This window comes from Squalius cephalus, assembly GCF_949319135.1.
Source record: "Squalius cephalus genome assembly, chromosome: 22".
Lineage (NCBI taxonomy): Eukaryota > Metazoa > Chordata > Actinopteri > Cypriniformes > Leuciscidae > Squalius > Squalius cephalus.
This window is the reverse complement of record NC_137143.1, coordinates 29,249,393-29,272,275: the sequence shown is the minus strand read 5'-3', so window position 1 is coordinate 29,272,275 and position 22,883 is coordinate 29,249,393. Positions and strand designations below refer to the sequence as shown.

Genomic DNA, 22,883 nt, shown 5'->3' with positions numbered 1-22,883 from the left:
TACTGAATTTGACCGTTTTTTTTATACTGAACCCATTTTCATGGGTTTTAATTTTTTTTTTTTTTTTTTTTTTTTTTTTTTTTATCAGGATATATCATGCAAACTATTCATGTTGACATCTATCTAATTTGACTACCTTAAACCGATATGGATTTGCACCAAATGACAGAATCTGATTGGACACAATTTTTTTAACATCAATAAAAAATATTGTGTGCTGTCCTCCTAACCACATGCATAATTATAAGGCTATAGATGCATTTAATTATTTGCATTTAACATTGTTTTTGTGAACCTATTAGCAAATTTTAAGACGCAACCACCAGTTTAGAGTTGAAAATGCTTGGCCAGTATAGTATGTTGACCATAAAACTATTTTATTTTAATATAATAAGAGGGCACTGCGAGCAGACACCCATAAGCAATGAATTAGTTGAAACCAGTCCATTTACTCAGAGGTCTGTCAGAGAGTTTAGTGAATCAAGGTGTTGTGCATTCACTTCACTTACTCCTTTCAGTAAACAAAAAGCCTTATCAAAATCAAATGATAACCAGTGGTCCATAATCCATTTTGTATGTTTGACATTCAAGTGTTTTCTTGTTTCTTGAAAATGGATCTCAAAATTACGGCACCAGTGGGGAGTCTGGCTTGAAAGTATAGCATTTGCTGCAAAGACATTAACCATGCTTGAACTCTACTCGTTTTTTCCCCGCTTTTCCTTTAGTTTGTGTTGTTGCCAATCCATCAGAGAGAATACCCCCTCCTGTTAAGAGTAATGACTGAATGAGTGTTTGGCTTTTGTGTCGCCTAGAGCCAGTCAGCAGCGTAACAGCTTCATTACGCCAGTGTGAGGCCGAACTTTCTGCGTCAACTTCCAGGAGAAAGATTTCCACGAACTGAATGAATGAATGGCTACTAGCATTCCATTATGTGACTAATAGATGACATTAGCCAAGTTTAGAGACATCAGTAACATTAATTACAGTCATTTAATATGTAATTATCCTTATTCCCATACGAAGAGGGTGTTCTTTTTATTCTGTTTGTTCATATTGCAGATCTCACTGATAAATATATTTAAACACTCTTATAAAAATGTACCTTGGTAAACCCGATTTTACCTTTGATTTTATCTTTGATTTCTCATATTGCATTGTTGCTGGAAATCCTATTAGCACTCATTAGCAACATGACGTTTGTTTGCTTTTCTCTAGGGTCACTTTACAGGGAGAGAAGTACTCTTCAGATTATTGTGAATGAATTTGTGCTTTTTTCATTTTTTGCTGCATCTTTGAGTTAAAAAAATATGGATTATTTTATTGGATATTACTTTTATTGTGTGCAGACAGATAGATAAACAGATAGACAGACAGATAGACAGACAGACAGACTGACAGATATACAGACAGAAAGACAGACAGATAGATAGACAGACAGACAGATAGACATAGACAGATAGACAGACAGACAGACAGACAGATAGACAGACAGAGAGACAGACAGACATACATAGACAGATAGACAGACAGACAGACAGAGAGACAGATAGACAGACAGAGAGACAGATAGACAGACAGAGAGACAGATAGATAGACAGACATAGACAAATAGACAGACAGACAGATAGACAGACAGAGAGACAGATAGACAGACAGACAGACATAGACAGATAGACAGACAGAGAGACAGACAGACAGATAGACAGACAGACATAGACAGATAGACAGACAGAGAGACATAGACAGACAGAGAGACAGATAGACAGACAGACATAGACAGATAGACAGACAGACAGACAGACAGATAGACAGACAGAGAGACAGATAGACAGAAAGACAGACAGATAGACATAGACAGATAGACAGATAGACAGACAGATAGACAGACAGACAGATAGACAGACAGAGAGACAGATAGACAGAAAGACAGACAGATAGACAGACTGACAGATAGACAGACAGACAGGCAGATAGACAGATATACAGACAGGCAGACAGACAGAGAGACAGACAGGCAGATAGACAGACAGACAGAGAGACAGACAGGCAGATAGACAGACAGAGAGAGAGAGACAGACAGACAGACAGACAGACAGACAGACAGACAGATAGATAGATAGATAGATAGATAGATAGATAGATAGATAGATAGATAGATAGATAGATAGATAGATAGATAGATAGATAGATAGACAGACAGACAGACAGACAGACAGACAGACAGACAGACAGACAGACAGACAGACAGACAGATAGACAGATAGATAGATAGATAGATAGATAGATAGATAGATAGATAGATAGATAGATAGATAGATTGATTGATTTTTTGGCTTAATATTATTATATTGGATATAACTTATTGTCCAACTGGATATAATTGTCTAATTTATTATGTTGTGAGTTTTATTCCTGATTGCAGTTTCTCAGATTAAGTATCAGTCCCTAGAATTGGCCTCTAAGGGGCAGCATTTTCCTACATCTACACTAACCACAATAACCACAATCAGTCGATTATTCATCACTTACAGACAGAGAGAAAGAAACACTTCAAGTCTCTGGAAAATGACAGTAGTAATTTTCGTGTTGGCTTGGGAGAGTTTGCGGAGTCTGCGGAGGTGAACCGTTGACATGCCCCATTTCCCAAAGCTGAAAACACAAGCAAGACGCTGCAGGTCACAATCATTTTACTGAGCGAGTCCGTCTGACACACTGCAGATGCTCATTTTGACAAATGACTGGGATGACTGTTTAATTAAGCATTTCATTACCGTGCTCTCATAAAGCAGACAACGCTAATGAAATATGGGCTATAGATGATGCAGAGATGTTTCAATAATTGCTGTCTGTTATCAAAAAAGATGAAAGAAAAGAACGAGGAGTAGATGGAAGAAAGTTATTTATTGCTATCTGATGATGCTTTGAAACTGTGTTCAATTAAAAGGTTTTCAAGCTCATAGTGATCTAATATATACATCCCAGAACACATTTCTATTGTAATCTTTTAGAACTGTAATTAGTGCGATTTGAACAAACCCTGAACCCTAAATATTAAACTTTGGGATGTATCTCGTCATGCATTGTTAGTGCTATACAGGGATAGATGATATCTCACATCATACAGCTTGCTGAATAAATAAATAAATAAATAAATAACCCTTACATTGAACACCTTAGCAACTACATAGCAATGCCCCGACATCTACTGATGGATGGATAGATAGATGCATTATTATAGCAACATTCTTACATCAAACTCTATTGAAAGCAATTAGGAGTTATTGTATGCACAATTTTTGACACAACCTATGTAGGGCAGTCACTTATGAGGCTCCATTTGGCTTAGTATGCTGTCTTAAAAGGCAGCTGAAAGTAGTCTGAAAGACAGCTGACTAGGCTTTGAAATGGAGTGTATTTTTCATAAATTTGATTTAAATGTTGTTCAAAGTCAGCAAAACCAACAGAAAATCCTTTCACAATCAACTCTGTGTGTCTGGCCTCACACACTCACCCACTCAAAACAGAAAATCTTTACGCTAAACGAAAGGCGCAGGAAATCCTATTAGCACTCACGTCATTGGATCTCTCCGAGACGCGTCTGAGCTCAGCGCTGATGGCGTGTCTGTGACACACACATGACCCCGACTTTGCATCATTAACATTGTGCCTGGACAACTCTGAGTGTGAAACGTTAAGAAATGAAACCCCACGGCGTCCACAAACCGCAGAGTTTAAAGCCTGTGGGGTTCGTTTCGTCACACTTTCTCCTTCAAAAACCAAGCTCCCGGTGGTGGGCGTCTTTAACACTGATCTGGAGTCAGACTCCCCTGTGCGAATCGCAACCCGAGGCGCTACAGACGGAGTCATGAACTCGGTTTCGCATCAGTGTAAAGCGACTCTTTAAAGCAGGTGAAGTTGAAAATGAGGCTGTCAGACTTCTGCCTCTTCATCCTCTCATCCAGTGCGAGTCGTGAGCGGGTAGGAGGACTTTTGAGTCCGTGCCAGTCGAGAGAGGCAGCGTGCCACACGGTTCAGGCAGAAATGGGTCACAGAGTGTCTGTCGCAGAGATTAAACGGTAAAGGCCTTCAATGCTCACTTAAGATATCTTATGTTTGCATTTGGTGATTGTTCTGACATGTTACACCCAGAAGTCACTGCTTTAGTTAAACAAATGACATGTAAAGGTATTTTATTATCGGAGTGTCTGTTTTACACTAAGTGCAAATAGCCCACCTCGTTGGCAGAGGCTATTTACATGAACTCCGCCCACCATTATCTGATTGAGCCAGACACAATTACAACAGAAATCCATCTTCAAACAGAATTAGTGGCGTGGAGAGTAAGGAGGGTGGCGTTATCTTTTAGATACAACCCGTGTTCAAATCCACCTTTTTCAGAACTCATTCTTATCCCTTTTCTCATCACATATCAGCTCAGGGAGACGTTTACTTTTAATAAAATTGAAGAACATATTTGAAATGTGGAAATAGAGTACCAAACGGGTACTATTTAATAGTGTGAATTGCTATTGCTATTTGAACTTAATGTATATAGCATCTATCGCTATTTGCGCTTATGCAAATAGCAGCTGCCTTTTATTATTGCCAATGTTACCTGATGTGCTCTCTTGAGTATTTTGCAAGAGGGTAATAAGCTCTAAAGTCTGCATCACACTTGTCTACATAATCAGCAACATCCTGACTAAAATGAAACCTCATAAATGACTGATTTAAAACGCTTCACATTGGCATCACAAAAAGCGCATTAAGTGCACAGGAGCATTGACTCTTGATTTTAATTTTAAGCATGTTGCAGATTAGTAAATGATACTCTAATGAGCAAAAAAAAAAAAACCTTTGGAACAACCTTCACATCTGTATGTGTGCAGTTATGATGCCTTAAAATAGTGTCTAGGTAGGCAGCGCACTAGGTTTTGGAATAGAGCAATTGTGTGCAAAATATTTATCAAATTAATGAGGCAGGTTTGACCCAGATGTGGCATTGCATTAATCAAACCAAACACTTATGCTTCCACGGTTATTAATGATTACAAATCACATTTTAACAATTAGATGATGTCAGCTACACAACAGTCTATTTATTGCTGTTAATTCTGAATCTTTAAGCAAGTAGCTTCAACGTTAAATAAAGAAAACACCAGACTGCTCTTAACTAATTCTTCCTTTCAGACATTTTTAATCAGTCCCTCCTTTTCAAGAAGATTTAAAGCTTATGGTGCGTGTGCAAAGGAGCATGGGAAAAGAGCAGGGAGACACCTGAGTTCAGCCCGGAGGCACTGAGGGTCACATCTTGCATATTAATCTGTAATCGATCAGGTAAAGCTTTCTTACGGTAGCTGCCGACCATCGCAGATGCTGTTTCCCCGTACGTGTGTGCGCGGACTGACAAGAAACGGGTAATCGCATGGTAAACAGCTGTGAGCGGCTAACTCAAAACTCACTGGAGAGGAGCACGCTCGCTTCTTAAAGCACGAGGAAATATGATTGCAGTTGGCTGAATTTGGATTGAAAAATCGCACAACCCCCCACCCACCCCATGCCTGAATACACCAATGTTACGGATGTGTTTTGAATGTTAATTTGTAATTCTGCACCAATGAATCCCATGTGCAGTGAGATGTTTGAAAGCATTTCATTACATTTGAATTTCCTAATTTGATTGGGATTGATAGATTATTTCAGATCAGTTGCATTCAGTAGTCAGGTGATACCCATTTCAGAAGTCCCAATTTCAGCCGAAGGGTGTTTCTTCATCTACAGGCACTTTTGGGGATCGATGGTGTAGCCTTTGCAACTTTATTGGCTAGATGACTCATTGTCATGAATTGAATTTGAATTTGAATTTATTTATTAAAAGATAGCCTCTTGAGATGCAACATCTCATTTTCAAGAGGGTCCTATAAACACAAATACAAAATACAACAGACAAATCATAAACAAAAATAATAAATAACAACATTACAGACACACCTACAAATTCATACATACGAATTGGAAATCAGCGGGTTCCCCCTATTTCAGCATTGGGTTTGTGATCTTTTACATGCTCTTAAAATGGAAAAGATGCAATGAGACATAAGTCCAAACTCTTTTCTGGAATATTTTAGTGAGACAAATATGTCTTAGTGCTATTTTTACTGTCACTGTCTTGAATACTTTACAAAAAAATATCATAAAATATGAATTATTACATTTATAAAATGATGATAATATTATCAAGGAGTATAAATAAACATAAGACATGTCAATACTTGTGACAATGCTTTACACTACCGGTCAAAAGTTTGGAATAATTATGTTTTTAAAAGATTTTTTAATTAAAATTGATCAAAATACAGTAAAACAGTAATATTGTAAAATATTATTACAATTTAAAAGAACTGTTTTCTATTTTAATACATTAAAAAACAATTTATTCCTGTGATGCAAAGCTGAATTTCCAGTCTTCAGTGTCACATGATCCTTCAGAAATCATTCTAATATGCTGGTATGCTCAATTATTAATAATGATTATTATTATTATTAACGTTGAAAACACTTTTTGTTTCTTAATATTTTTTGCTAAATCAATTTTAAAAAAAGGACTCTTTGATGAATAGAAAGTTAAAAGAAAAGCATTTATTTGAAATAGAAATATTTTGTAACATTATAAATGTCTCTCATGTAATGCATCCTTGCTGAATAAAAGTATTATTTTTTATTTTATTTTACTTACACCAAACATTTGAATGGTAGTGTATCACGGCTTTCACAAAATATTAAGTATATAAAGTAAAATATTAAGCAGCACAAACTGATAAAAACATGAAATTGGTCTTAAAGAGAGCTTTACAGTGTAATTTCCACCCTTATTTCCATCGCAGAATGCTGTTAAATTCAACTTATTATGCTATTAAATACATCACTGATGTTGTTGAAATGAAAGAGTTTATTTTGTACATTTCCATAGTTGAAGAAACACCTGGATCTTTTGGAGTGTAAATCTCATAGCAGCTGAAATGATTTGAAATCTTGTATGGTTTTCCACCTTCCACCCTTTTTTTTTTCCCCCAACGGGCATCTGTTGGAAACCAGGAACCCATTTCACCCCCGTGATTGAACGAATCCTGCTTTTAAATGACGTTTCCTGTTATTTGGAGTTTTTTATGAGCTGTTGGTTTTGTGCTGCATCTCAGTGTGGGCTTCATTAATCAAGCAGTCCAGAGAGAAACCGCTCTCCTGCTTGCTGAGGCGTTTATCTTTAGATAATTTCCTGGCGGGATGCCTGTCATGCGGTGTTTAAAACCAGGAACAGGTGTAAACAAAACAGGGCCAGGGTCTCAGGACTGTCTCTGTATATTATATTCGTCTCAAAGTGTAAAGAAAGTGCATAATAATAAGTTTGTTGCATCTCTGAATTGTGTGGACTGCTTCACTGTGATTGAATTTTGAGTTAGATGTTTCAAAGAGCCAGAATTATTCAGCATGCACAAAAGCAATGCCTTGATTGGATTTCCTTATACTTTGATTTCTATACGCAGACATATATAGGTGAATCTAACAAACTCTATTCTATAAACATATCCACATCATATAGGCCAACATCATGTAAATAATTGTATGCAGATGTATTAACAGTATTCTAATAAGAATTTAATGATAATTGCCATGCAGTGATGGAAATTACAATTAAAAAAAACTAAATAATAAATGAGAATTTAGGATGGAAAAATGTGCATAATGTAATTAAATGTCACAATAACAAATAAAGGGGTGGGTCACACACACGATGAATTTCTTTATACAAAATATAATTTCTTTTATTTTTCCTTAGCATTTTGAAGTTTTCACAAGATTAACCTATATTTAGAAAAAAAACAAGTGCAAGTTTGAAACATCTGCCACATTCAGTGCAGTAAAGGCGTGACTTTTCATTAAAATGACTTTCTAATCATTTCTAATAACTGTCAAATAGTCAAATCTTGTCCACAATAGCAAGTGCAATACAAGCAGGGGAAGAAAAAAAGAAAAAAACGTAATTATACATTGCTCGGAGATGAAAATAAACATTCGCAATTAACATGCAGCGCAGACATCGCCCAAATGGGAGAAAGACAATGCGCCACGCGATCCTAGTTAGGCATCTGTGAGTGTGAAAAAGCCCAGCAGCTCGGGCCCAGAACGGCTCCCGGCAGCTGGAGCCAAACCCCACAGCTGACAGCTGGTTTGGGCTGAGGCACATCGACGTGACCCGGCTGACGTACAGACACAGAAACGCTCAGACAATATGGCATTCACACACCGATCACAGCAGAGAGCGCCGTGCAACCGCTGCGTTTGGGCTGAAAATGTGACTTTTTTGTTAGAGGCACACAAGGATATTACATTTACCTATCAATATGAACAATGGTTATTGTTTGATTGTAGAGTTTGCATTGGACCCGTCACAGTGAGTTGCAGACATATCCATATCCCGGCATTCCCTTCAGACCCTGAAACACAGTCTGTCTGAACGCTTCTGAAATGAGTTTGCTGTTGTCCGTGGTGACTGACGCATCAAAACAACTGCAAGTACACTACACTACACACTTATTAGTACCTAGTTCTTCTAGATAAATGTTTTGTTGGTAAGCCCCTGTTGGTATATCCTGGAGCTACACCATCTGGACTCGGCATCTTTGTCCATTGTTGACTATTCAACAGTTAGAGTGATATTTTATTGATCGCTGATCTTTGTTTGAAGGAGAATCTGTTCTAACACTGCTAAGTGCTAGTTGCAAATCAGTAAAAATAATTGTGATTGATTGGGAGGTGTATTTTCTAAATTTAATTAACAATAAAGGGTTAAGAAAGTAATTCATCCACAAGGAAAGAAACAATCAGACCTAAATCAGTCAACACCACTGAATATCATATGCTGTCTTAATAATAATTCATAGTGATATGCTGTGGGATGGCTGTAGTTTTGTTCTTTTGCCCTCAATTATCTGGTTATTTTTTAACACCACAGGTGGTTTGAATATATTATATCATAATTCATCTTATAAAACATTGCTTTAACAAACAACCTGCTGTGTCTCGAAATGACGAGGTCTTCATAGCAGATGGTTGCTCTGCGAGGTACTTACACCGAAAAAGGACAATTCTGTTCCATACTGAGTATGGAAATACAAATCTTGACCAAAGAAGTGTGAACTTCAGAAAACGTGTGAATGTTTATTCAGTTTACTTACTGAGGAAGTGGCTTAGTGGTTAAAGATCCGTTAAAGTTGTGATGTCTCTGACCTGGGAAACTTGAAGAGTTCGTCCTCAACAGTGAATATTCCAGGTCCAGTCGTCCCTCATTTTCTTTAAAAAAAGCAAAAATCATTAATTACACAAATTCTTATGTTAAAACATGTTATGTTTCTAATACAAAGCCTGAGAAAGTGACAAAAGCAAATATGACATTTTTATCTCCTCTGAATGCTGTAATATGTTTCCCTCTTTTGGAAAGTTGTGGAAACGCCATTACGTATTTCTTCTTTTGCTATTGGAGCAAACAGGAATACAATAATTAGGGGGCAAACACTGAAGGTGCGTCGGCACCTATTGCATCCGTTGGCGTTCTTATTATTATTCTTCCATTTCTTCTTCTTCCACTCTGGAAGTCTATGGCAGCCCTTAGAACCGCTTGTGGGAAAGTTATGAAATTTGTCACACTGATAGAGGACAGGCTGAACTTTAACCACAACAGATTTGGACTCTCTAATTTAATTACCACCAAATTCTTCTTTCATCTGATTCCTTGGCTCATGACACCCCATTACTATTATACATTTAAATAAATAAATATGATGATTAGCATTGCAATTTAATAGATTTAAACTACGTGAGACAGTGTTGTTAACACACTATTAAAAAAAAGTATGTTTTGTTAATTGAAATAAAGCTGAAAAAAATATAAATATTAGATGAATTTTTTTTTTTAAATGTTGTCTTGGCAACTAACTGAAAAAAGTTAATTAAGTCAAGTAAATTACTGAAATAACTAAACCTGAAATAGAAATTAAAGCACATAAAATTACAGTGAAAATTGAAAATATAAAAATAAATGCAAAAAATGACGAAATTACTAAAAAATAAAAATGAGACTGCACTCTTCTCCATTTCCCTTTCCTTCTTTCAATGCATAATCAGAGTGCCGTCCTCTGGCCTGAAGGAGGTCTGGTTTGGCCACGGCCAGTCGAGGCTGCGATGGAAACTGTGATTATCTCAGTGGGACGCCCTCTTAGAGCGAGTCAGACCAGACCTCAGTGCCCCGTCTCGCTCTGTTTAGAGGGCATCTGAAGTCAATCTCTATTAGAGGACTTGGAAATTACGGATGAAGGAAGATGCGCCTCAAATGTACCCGCGTTCGTCGGGGTTGATGTGTCCCCCGCTGCCGACTCTCCTTTCAACTTTCGCGTGTGTTTCTGAGCATCGCAACTTCTTGAGTCTGTTTGAGTGACGATGAGTGGCAGGTCGTGATGAACGGAGGAGAATAAACACTGGTTGAGATGCGGGGCGGTTCTTTCGGTGTGTTTGGAGGTGAGAGAAAGTGGTTTGGATAAGTTTAGCGTTGGCAGGCTGCCTTCTGGGCAGAGCTGTGATCAAAGACTAGACCTCGGGTCAGGAGGAAAAACAAAGCTTGGAGCGCTGGAGTCGAAAAAGCAGTTTGGAGAACAGACAGACTGAGATGTTAAAAGGACGGGTTCACATGGAGGCCACGGGCATCACGTGCGGTTTAGCATCTGTGAACTAAAATAACATACTTATAACTATCATAAATAACAGCAAACTCAAACTCTGACTGCCTGGCTTTATATAAAAATAATATACAGGTAAAGCTCTAAAATAATTTCAACCAAAATAAATACACGGACTTGAAATATTGTTTTATTTGTTTGCCGCTATGTTGCATGACAACAATAAATGGTCTACAGTTTGCAGACCAATGAACCATATTGCTTTATAAAAAAAAAATGTCTATTGTGGTTATTTTTAAGTATAAAATGAACATAGGTGTCTTTTATCGTATTGCTGTTGCTGGTGTTTTATAAAATAACTAAAATAACTTCAATGTATTGTGTCGTTTTACAACAGCTCCGAACATATAGCTCGACTAGATTTTAGATACAGCTTTATTAGAAGTCTATTTATATGAGTGTACGCTTGAGTGTGTTTTACTGTATGTATGTGTGTGTGTGTGTGAGTGTGTCAAAGTACTGAAGAAAGCTCTTGCATAGAGACACAAGCAGAGAGTCCTGACCCTCACTCCATTAGAGGCGGCTCTGCACTTTGTTAATGGAAGAATGAATGTTTGGACGATTAAACTTTATTGGCCACTTCAGATGTTACAGTGACAGAACTGTGTTAGTTGCTACAAGGTGGGAAAGGTCAGCAATTTTCTGAAGCAGTCAACCCACACTAATCTGTTTTTGAGAAGTCAATTCCAGAGACACGAGCTTCACTGCGCATAAGGAATATTATAAACATCAATGAGAATCTTTGAGTCGGTAACCTTAATTTCAGAGGTTAGACTGTTTTTGCAAGCCATAATATATCCTGACAGTGACTGTTTCTCTCCTCCAAAACTTTTAACAATGCCATATTACATCTATAATATTTCTTTTTTTTGAAATGCACTTTTAATGTTAATCAAGGCTGTACCATGACCATTTTTACACATTCTCTTATACCTTTAAGACTTTAAATAACCTCCTGTTGTTTTTTTGAGTAACTATTGTATACAAGCATCAAATGTAGCATTTTTAGTATATTTTCTTTACTCAACTAATATATATATATATATATATATATATATATATATATATATATATATATATATATATATATATATATATATATATATATATATATATATCAAATAAAATATACATATATGGTATATTTTCTTTGCTACATATGTATTATCTGGATGGATGGACGGGTGGATGGGTGGGTGGATGGATGGATGGATGGATGGGTGGATGGATGGATGGATGGTAAGATAGATAGATAGATCGATCCTGGGAATGGATGGATGGATGGATGGATGGATGATTCAGACGGACGGACAGAACCTTATATTTTTTAGGTTATAACTTTTAGGTTACAAAATAACAACAAACAAAACAAAACAAAAAATTCTCATCTATGGCAGAACTATCATTTTTATGTTTTAAAATACATTTTAACCTATCATGTCTTAAAGACCAAGAAAAAGTTGAGCAGGACCATTCTTCTCTTCGTTTCAGAAAAACAGGCCGTTCGATTCTCAGATGTCAAGGAGAGACCTTGAACCAGCTCTGTTAAAGAGTGTCAGTCCGCCTTACCCTTCTCAATACAATAGAGATTTTCACACGGCTTTTCACTTCAAACACTTGACCTCTGACTCGGACTCAAACCAAGCAGGGAGCTTGAGCTTCTTTTATTATGACATTGAGAGAACTACACAGCAAAAAACCTCTAGGGTCCAAACCATTAGCATGGCTTTGAAAATATGTTTTTATGAGCATGTTCTTTTATCGACCAACACCTGGGAAAAGCCATTTGTTGAATGCAAAGCTCTGAGACCACTATTTAAACTTAATTTATTTATTTATTTATTATTTTCAAAATCATTGAGTATGTGATTGGAAATATATGCAAGCTTAAATTAATAGTCTACATTCAAAATGCATTTGAAGCTACTTGACTTATTCAGCTTAAAAAAAAAAAATATATATATATATATATATAATATATATATCCTCTCGCATACTCGCATACTCTCTTGAGTAGGTACTTATTTTGGATAAGTAATTACTTCATGACCGCTAAAAAAGTACATTCTATATAGTATGAATGTGTGTAGTATGAATATAATCTGGATAATATAATCAACGTGAACTACCAGCGTCAGCTACGTTGCGTCACCGCCATTCACAAATCCTCTCCCGTGGCCTCATGGGACAGTAAAGTGTCTATTGTAAACTCAGAATCTCGCCGGAATAAGTAGGTCATCCGGGTACTTTTTGCCTACTCTTTTATGAGTACTGTGAATTGGACATACTACTTTTGTCTCACAGTTTTTCAACTACTATATAGTAGGGAAGCATGCTATTTCGGATGCCGCCGTGGTCAACACAAACCCTTACAATGTAATATAATGTCAATATATGGATGGATGGATGGATGGATGGATGGATGGATGGATGGATGGATGGATGGATGGATGGATGGATGGATGGATGGATGGATGGATGGATGGATGGATGGATGGATGGATGGATGGATGGATGGATGGATGGATGGACGGACGGCTCTGTATTATCGTGAAATACATAACTAAAATCAGAAAACATTATTAGATCATTTAAGAGAATCTAAAAGGAGGATGTAAAAGTTTCCAACAATTATTAATCAACTAACTTTAAGTAATTTAGGGTATAAGGAACTATAAACCGAGGCAATAAAAGGACAATTATGAGACAAAATTAACACACTTGTTAATTTGCCATATTCATACCCATAAATAAATGTGACCTATTCGTTAAATGATTTTAAAGAGAGCGACGCTTCAGTTTTGATTACCTTATTCATAATGTCCTGCTTGAATGATCTCAGTCTTCATTAGGCAGGGAGACAGCAGTGTACTCAACGATAATGACGGCGCACACAAGCACAGCTCAATCAGGAGTTCACTCCAGTCAGAGGAGGCGTGGAAACGTCTACAGCTGAAGGGGTTTAACAGATGATCTCAGGTGTAACAGCGTCTGCCCTCCCACTGGAACACACAGCACTCTGGGAGTCAGTCAGACGCCTCTCATGAGCCCAGAGCGTACGGGTAAAACCAGGCATGTGTCACATGCAGTCGGACTGAACTTGAGTGCTGGGAAGTTTAGCATGTTCTTGAGACAGCTGGTTTATAGGTACGGGAAATGCTGTTTGAGAGAGAGAGAGAGAGAGAGAGAGAGAGAGAGAGAGAGAGAGAGAGAGAGAGAGAGAGAGAGAGAGAGAGAGAGAGAGAGATGTTTAATTATATTCCAGATTATAAATAAAATTATGTTGCTAAAAATGTGTGTTGCCTTAGTTGCTGTTATGACTAGTATTAAAAAATAAGCACCATATTTTATTATATTTTAGAGATCTGTACACACACACACACACACACACACATATACACACACATGCATATATATATATATATATATATATATATATATATATATATATATATATATATATAGATAGATAGATAGATAGATAGATAGATAGATAGATAGATAGATAGATAGATAGATGGATAGATAGATAGATGTGTGTGTGTGTGTGTGTGTGTACAGTCACACCAGTGTTACTTTAGCATTATTTATGCACTATTTTAATATTTATTAATATTTTGATTTCGCATTTATTTTTATATTTTCAATTTAATTTTCGTTTTAGTCATTTTGATATGTTATTTAGCTTTATTTTATTTCAGTTTAGATTTAGTATTTAAGTTTTTCATCTAATACATATATATTATTTATTTCAATTACCAAAAAATTATGTTTGATAGTTTTTTAGTTTTAGTTAATAACAACACTAAATCCCACAAACTTAATTCAAACAGTAAATGAAAAATATTTCGATATATACATATGTTTTTGTCCATATGCATCCAAACATAACCACATAAAATAAGTTTTAAAAAAACTGTTAAGTATACACATGCATTTTCATACATTTGGATAGATAATGAAACGCACAAGATCAATGTTTTGACAGCATCTGAAACATAAACCTTTTTTGCAGTATGTACAACTTTAGATCTGTATAACTCGAATTACTGGAATCTTTCCATTCAAACCTCAGGTGCAATTTCATTCATTTACATTTAAAAAATGTGTGATATTATTACATTTCATTGCCGTAACTAGTACATTTTTCATACAAATACCTATAAATACCAATGAGATCACACTGGGATTTCAAACTGCAATCCTCCAGAGAAACAGATATCAAGAACTCTGTTAATTATTGAGAAGTGAGAGTAAATGTTATCACAGGTTAGCATGTGACACCATTACTACAAACAAAATCATTTTAAACATGGCTAAAAATACTTATTGATTAAAAAACAGGTTTAGTGTCCTTGCAGCATGTCTTAGTGTTTCATTCTTGTTTATTTCATTTCTTTTTTCTTCTTTAGAAATACCAGCCATCTGGCCAATAGCATTCCTGGCAGTAAGTAATTCTGGCAAATATTCTGTCATTTATTGCTATCATGACATGCCATAAAATATTCTCTCATTAATTAATAACATATTTATGGGTTGAAGAGGAACCAGTGGAAATGTGTATCTTTCACTCAAATGAAAGAGTGCAGCAGAAGGGAGAGAAAAAGAGACAATCTAATTACGGCAAATCCGCCTCAGATATACTCCAAATCATTGTTACTGTGCTAATAAGCTGTCGGATGTGTCAACACAGCTGTTATTAGCTGGACTTAGTGGGTTTCTTAGCGGAACTTTTCTAAAAGAAATATAATTTCTGTAAAGTAAGAAAAATCAAATAGGTTTTCCTCGTCTGCTATTGGTCAGGCAAACAGAGAGTCCCGCCCCCAAACTCCTGCCATTGGTTGAGCTGTACTGAAATGCTCTGAATTGCTGCGCCTGAAACCGCATACTGTATACCGGTAGTAGGTACTACATTTGGTTTGAAACTTACTTCACAACTGTTAAAAAGGGAGAAAATAATTTAATAGAGGTGAAACCCTCAAATATCTGTGATATTCTGGTCTAGAGTCCCTCTTTCAATGGAAATTTTATCGTACGATAGCTATATTTTAACATTCCCCTTCATTTCAATGAGATTCTAATTCAGGTAATATGTTAAATTCTAGTGCATTGTAATATTCTTCCATTTTAAATCATTCTGGGTGCTCTTTTTGAGTCGTTTTGTATAGTTTGAAGTTCTGGAACAGTAAAGTCCTTGGTGTGATGATTGCACACAGCCAAGGTTGCTGTGATCTCCTTAAATGTAAGCTGTCAAACACTTCCAGTCCACACTCACCGCTGCTGTGGTTGTTTCTGTGCAGTGAAGGTCGACTGAAGTCCCAGACAGACCCTTCTCGAATAAAACACTGGAGAAAATCCACACTAAACGTTTAAAGCACATTAGTCTGGACCAGCACTCGAAATAATGCTTATTCAATAAATTATATGTTTTTCTACTATGTAGTATACACTCACCTAAAGGATTATTAGGAACACCTGTTCAATTTCTCATTAATGCAATTATCTAATCAACCAATCACACGGCAGTTGCTTCAATGCATTTAGGGGTGTGGTCCTGGTCAAGACAATCTCCTGAACTCCAAACTGAATGTCAGAATGGGAAAGAAAGGTGATTTAAGCAATTTTGAGCGTGGCATGGTTGTTGGTGCCAGACGGGCCGGTCTGAGTATTTCAAAATCTGCTCAGTTACTGGGATTTTCACGCACAACCATTTCTAGGGTTTACAAAGAATGGTGTGAAAAGGGAAAAACATCCAGTATGCGGCAGTCCTGTGGGCGAAAATGCCTTGTTGATGCTAGAGGTCAGAGGAGAATGGGCCGACTGATTCAAGCTGATAGAAGAGCAACTTTGACTGAAATAACCACTCGTTACAACCGAGGTATGCAGCAAAGCATTTGTGAAGCCACAACACGCACAACCTTGAGGCGGATGGGCTACAACAGCAGAAGACCCCACCGGGTACCGGGTTGCCTGGTCTGATGAGTCTCGATTTCTGTTGAGACATTCAGATGGTAGAGTCAGAATTTGGCGTAAACAGAATGAGAACATGGATCCATCATGCCTTGTTACCACTGTGCAGGCTGGTGGTGGTGGTGTAATGGTGTGGGGGATGTTTTCTTGGCACACTTTAGGCCCCTTAGTGCCAATTGGGCATTGTTTAAATGCCACGGCCTACCTGAGCATTGTTTCTGACCATGTCCATCCCTTTATGACCACCATGTACCCATCCTCTGATGGCTACTTCCAGCAGGATAATGCACCATGTCACAAAGCTCAAATCATTTCAAATTGGTTTCTTGAACATGACAATGAGTTCACTGTACTAAAATGGCCCCCACATTCAGCAGATCTCAACCCAATAGAGCATCTTTGGGATGTGGTGGAACGGGAGCTTCGTGCCCTGGATGTGCATCCCACAAATCTCCATCAACTGCAAGATGCTATCCTATCAATATGGGTCAACATTTCTAAAGAATGCTTTCAGCACCTTGTTGAATCAATCCCACGTAGAATTAAGGCAGTTCTGAAGGCGAAAGGGGGTCAAACACAGTATTAGCATGGTGTTCCTAATAATCCTTTAGGTGAGTGTATTTAACTAACATGAAATCTTTTTTTTTTTTTTTTCTGTCTACTGCCTAACAGCCTGTAATTGTTTGCCAAATAAAACAGAGGTCTGTTTAGTATCACTTCTGGCCTGATTTTGAACTAGATTGCTGGATATGAAAAGGTTTGCGGCTTTGAATGTTTGAAACATATTCAAGAATTTAGCGCAAGATGTCTGTATGTTTTCTAAAAACACCACTTTTGATGCACACCAGTCCCTAAAAGTAACATAAAAACAAGCAATTAATTGTTTAATATGCCAATTAGGCAGCACTTTCATACATGAATGGATGGTGAAGCTTTTGCTTGCATTCCTATGTTAGTTACTGTGGAATCTTAAGCAAAAAGTGTAGTGCATGTGCACTTTTCCCAGCTGTATACGACCCTTTCAGAACAGAAAACAGCTTGTGACCCATCAGTTGAGTATGTTTTGAGCCTATCAGTCTGTGTCTAGTGAGAGCGACAGTTCGTCTTGTCAAGCGGTACTCGAGATACAGAAAAAAACACAGTGTAAACTCACAATTTGTTGTTTTCTCAGTGCAGGAACACCTTTCGTCCTTCCATTGACACGTTCTTCGTCGCATCTGTATAACTATTAATATGACAAAGACGTGAAAGTCGCCCCCGCAAATAAACATGCAGCACTGCGTGATTTATATCCAGTGCCAACACTCTTTATTAGACTGTCAATGTCAACCTGTTGTCTATTTGCAGTTGTCGAGGATGAATACACAGACAGGCCAAGAGGAGAATGAACGCGTCTGCGGCGGGTGAGAAAAGCCTCCGGTGAGGAGACCCGTGATGGACAGAGTGGTAATTGTGCGGTGGACCGGATGCGTGAGATGAGCGCTCTTTCCTCGGGACCTCGCAGTGTGTCTACGCCCTGAGCCCATGTTTACCCTGCTCTGAGCTTGCTTTGCCTGTCGATTGGAGAGGGGAAGATAGTGCGTGTCAAGTGCTCTCCTGGGCTAAACTATCATTTCAAAGTGTTTTCACACAATCCCGACTCCCAGGGGCCGCCCGCCTGCCAGCCGTACGGAGGAGCTCCAGACTTTTGCCAAGTTCAGCCAATGACGGGCAGCCAAGGCAATGGCGACCTAGCAAGGGCACTGAGGGTGGCAGGTCGTGCAGGTAACACTCCAGTAAACCAAATGATTAACCAGGCCATGTATATTTATGGCAATAGAAAGCACGTTAAATGTGTTGCTTAGATGGAATGTTGCTTTGCATTCACAAAAAATGTATTCTGATTGGAAATCATACATTTTGCAAATGTATGCAAAATATATTTTTAAGTATATTTTGACATTTGAAGGTTTAAATGAAATATATTTTATATTTGAAAAATATATTTTTTTCTAAAGCCATGCTGTTAAACTTATATTTACTAAATTTTGTTATTTATATATTTTAAATGTAAATATTTTTAATGTCCGAAATATTTTTTAAATTTTGCATTTTTGCATTTTAAAGACTCATCCCCCGGAACTAGACTCGTATACGACTGTTACCGGAAGCTAGTGATTATAGTTTATAAAGGTTTTTTTTTTTTTTTTCAGAAAAGGAATATGGGAAACACCCACTTTGTACTTAATATCCTGTTTCACTCTCAAATGACACATTATAGAAGTGAAATGGGTTGCGAATGCTGACTTTAAATGCACAGGTAGTTTGATTAGATCCCAAAAGTTGACAATTTGTGGCCTATACATTTTAACAATTAGGCTATATACTGTATTGTGACAAATTATGTTTTGAAACAGTGGCAGATAACTTAATATTTCATTTGAAAAATTCATATTATAAAACATTTTTCTATGTGTGGCTAATGACAGCATAAACTCATTGTACCTAATGGATATGCAGGGTTAAAGTGCAAGAGGGCAAAGTTCAGTAAATTGCATTTTAAATAATTTTGTGTTACTAATTGGATCACCCCTGAATAGGGCAAATCTGAGCAAATTAATTTTGTAGTCCCAGTGTCATTTCAAGGACGTCTCCAGCAGTGACATCTGTTCTCCTCAGCAGTCGACCCCAGTCAGTGTGTCTTTCTTTATGGCACGCTAATATTTGTCATGCAAGTGTCTCACCCTAAACACAGTTCTGCCTTCGACTTTGTAGGCTCTACAACTAACTGCTCAGTTTATGATCATATTACAATGGAAATGACTTCCGATTAAATAATATACTTGTTTATTCCCTTCCATTACTTTGTCATCAGACTTATCAATTAGCATACATACGGAGTAGAAAGATTTTGCATACCATTTTACATTGTTCATTTAACAGACACTAGTGTTGTAATTTCTTCAAGCACAAAGCCACAGTGTCATTTAGCTTAAAAAATAACATTAAACACAACACGAAAAAGTATGTGCAACACAATTTCCAAGTCAGAGTACAGAAAATGGTAAGGTTATGCTAAGGGGTGCGATATTTCCCAAACATACTCAAAGCTGTTGAACCAATCAGAACACTTTGCGCTTTTCGGAAGGAGGGGCTTCATAGAGACAGGAACTAAACAGAGTGTTACTGACAGACTGGGAAGAGAGGAGCTGCAACAATGGAGAATATGTGAAAAATAAGGTGTTTTTGAACAGTCAAGCAACTTAAAAAAATAATACTAAAAAAATAATAATCAGCCCCCTTTAAAACACCCAGGAAAGGTTGAGAATCTCAGAGCCCACCCAACATGGCGGCTGTTTCACTAGCTTCTCTTAAATAAAGGATTAGCACGTCTAATTGCACACCAATAGCCAAACTCTTTTAGCTGATAAGGTGCCGCATGAGTAATGCATTTCCGTCTTCCTCTGAGCGCCATAGACACAGACAGGATTTACTCCTGCCTCGAATCTGTCTCTCCTCTTGTGCGAACAGGCTCAGAGGGAACGTTCTGCCCTCTCTATCTACATAAGCAATCAAATCAAAAGGTGCATTCACGTTGCCTCTTCAATTTAGCCGTACTGCGCAGACGGGGCACTGCTCAAATTGTTTCTTCTTTTCTCTCTTGTTGACTATCTCATCATTTTAACTCTCAGCTTGGCTTGAAGGATGCAACTGACAAACAACATCTTTAGTTTGTTGGTAGAAAGTTGACATTTGAGTTAGTGATGAAGTCATCCAAATTCACAATCAAACCAGGGTTGCCAGGTTAATGCTCAAATATATCACTACTGCAATATTTTGTACAGGGTCACAACATTACAAAAGTGGCTAATTTAAAAAATGTAAAGTTCATAAACATAAAATGAAATGTGTCATGATTAAAAGATTATTTTTTATTTGAAAGACTGAAGATTGCATTAAAATATTTACAAACTAGCCTATACAATACATTTCAGTTGACGCAAGACTTTTAAGGAAGGGCTGCACGGTATATTGTTTTCGCATAAACATCGCGATGTACGGATGTCTAGTATAGGGATCGTAGTCTACCCGTACAGACCTGGCACCAGGGTTTAAAACGAGATTCAGAGATTAATTGCAAAGTTTAACCATCATAGAGTGAAAGTTTATCATTGGATTGTATTTTAGTTCCTGTCAGTTTAAATATTCAAGCGTTTTTAAGCCATTTGAGCTCGAGAAATGCGAAAGAGAACTCAATTCTGAATGCATGCTTTTTTTCTAAAAAAATGGAAAAAAAACTGAAACACACTTTTCTAAAAACACACTTTTTTTCATGTGTATGGGTTAGAAATATTATTAAAAAAATTACGTGATATGTTATGTTATTTATTTTAAAAAACAACCTCAAATTAATTGCTAATTAATGTACTAATTTACAGTAGATGATTACAATTTTTTTTTAATATATAAATTGTTTTTTTTCTGTTTCTAAAATAGAACAAGAATGCTGTTCACGTGGTCTGTATAACATCTGTCTATATGAGCTAATGAGTTAATGAGCATCTAATGCTTTTTGGTCTTTTAAAATATACAAAATAGTTTACAGCAATAATAATACAATGGATAAATGCTCTTCATCATCATATGGTCCATTAGCACTCAAGGAAAAAGATAGATTGTCCTCCATCTAAAGAAATAGAAAGTTGTCATGGATCGAATTATTGCGCATCTGATTTCATGCCCGTTTGCATGTGCAGCTCGTTTCGTGACTCTGAGTCTTGCGGTGTGGAGCCTGAGTGAAAAGCTCTCTCATGCATGAAACATCGCGGCTAATGAAACGAACCGCTCCACTTCCACTGGCTCACACGCTCACGCACACGGATACAAACACGCTTCACGTGCAACACAACATGCACGGGCAGACCATCTATATTTGATGCTGAAAATAGTGACAGTTTCTCCATTGTCAGGGGGTGGAGGGCATAGCTTAGAAAAAGAGAGGTCGGATGGCATCAAGATGGTGATGGAGTGACCGCACTTGGTGGTTTCCGTGCAGAAACGGCACGTCTGAATGTGCGTGCAGCTCTGGCTGGCGGCCCATGAGGCCTTGCTGCCGTGTCTCAGCCTGCGTGACTCAGGGTGAGTGAAGTTTGAAAGAAAAACACAGACCATACATGAAGAACAAACTCCAATCTCTGACCTCCAACTGGAATATTTTTGACACAAAGACTGAAAGTAATCAAACCTTCATCTGTGTCTCTCGAATTAGAGATCTGCTACCCAACCTGAGCCAAACAAGACCTACAAACTGGTGGGTTTGAGATGCAAAAATGTATTTTGCACAGACAAACACTCAAAACAAATCCATTTAATTATATTTATTGAAAAGTTAGAACATTATTTAAAACCTCAGGACAAAAGAGGCTCAGTTGCCAAAAAAGAAAAGAAAAATGGTTTGGTTCTAATATAGGCTATAGGACTATAGTGTTCTAATATATGCAGTATGGACTATAATTAAACAGACACTTCAGTACATGCTGCTTAATTAATTTTGCGTCGTCTATCTAGAGGACGTTTTCAGGTTTTGAAGGTGAAAAACTTTTAAGGTTCAGTTATTGCACATGCGTTGCTAGTTTTACTGAAGAACACGTTCACGTAAAGACAGAAGTGGTTCGCTTTCATCCATAGTGCTGAACTTTTATTTCCCTTCAAAAAGAAGATGCTATCCGACACAAAGCGCTGCTGCTCAAACACCCACGAGGAAACACACGGGACAGTAAGACCAGCGGTGAGAGGTTCAGTCAGCGAACACGGGTGCCCAGAGGACTGACCCGAGGAGGAATCAGGCTAGGGCACCGCTGAGGCTCCAGGGGTTTGGAGATCAATGCACATTAATTCTGTGCTCCATTTCTACACGTGTTTTCCCCCCTCTCTTCCTCATTGGACTTCTTAATGAGAGCCGGATTGAAACGTGCTGATTCCCTCAAATTTATTTTTGGCATGGACATTAGAGTCATTTGCATAGAGTAATCAGACCGGTAATCAGTCTTGCTTAGTTGTTGTCCACACGAACACGCTCAGCGATACAGGTGTGAAATTTTGCCAGCAACTCTCTCTTGCCTTCTTTTTAGCCATATGTGGATTTGC

The 22,883-nt window shown here is 37.5% G+C and overlaps 1 long non-coding RNA gene across 3 annotated transcripts in view; it reads right to left on the bottom strand.

Moving 5' to 3' along the window:
• Positions 1-13,947, bottom strand: part of LOC307150124 — a 39,558-nt gene extending 25,611 nt beyond the window's left edge. For all 3 annotated transcript variants that reach the window (XR_013819656.1, XR_013819657.1, XR_013819658.1), the window contains exons 1-2: positions 13,597-13,947; positions 9,234-9,348 (exon numbers count right to left, since the gene is read on the bottom strand). This is a non-coding gene — a long non-coding RNA (uncharacterized lncRNA). The remainder of the gene's footprint in view (positions 1-9,233; positions 9,349-13,596) is intronic.
• Between the last annotated feature and the right edge of the window lie 8,936 nt (positions 13,948-22,883).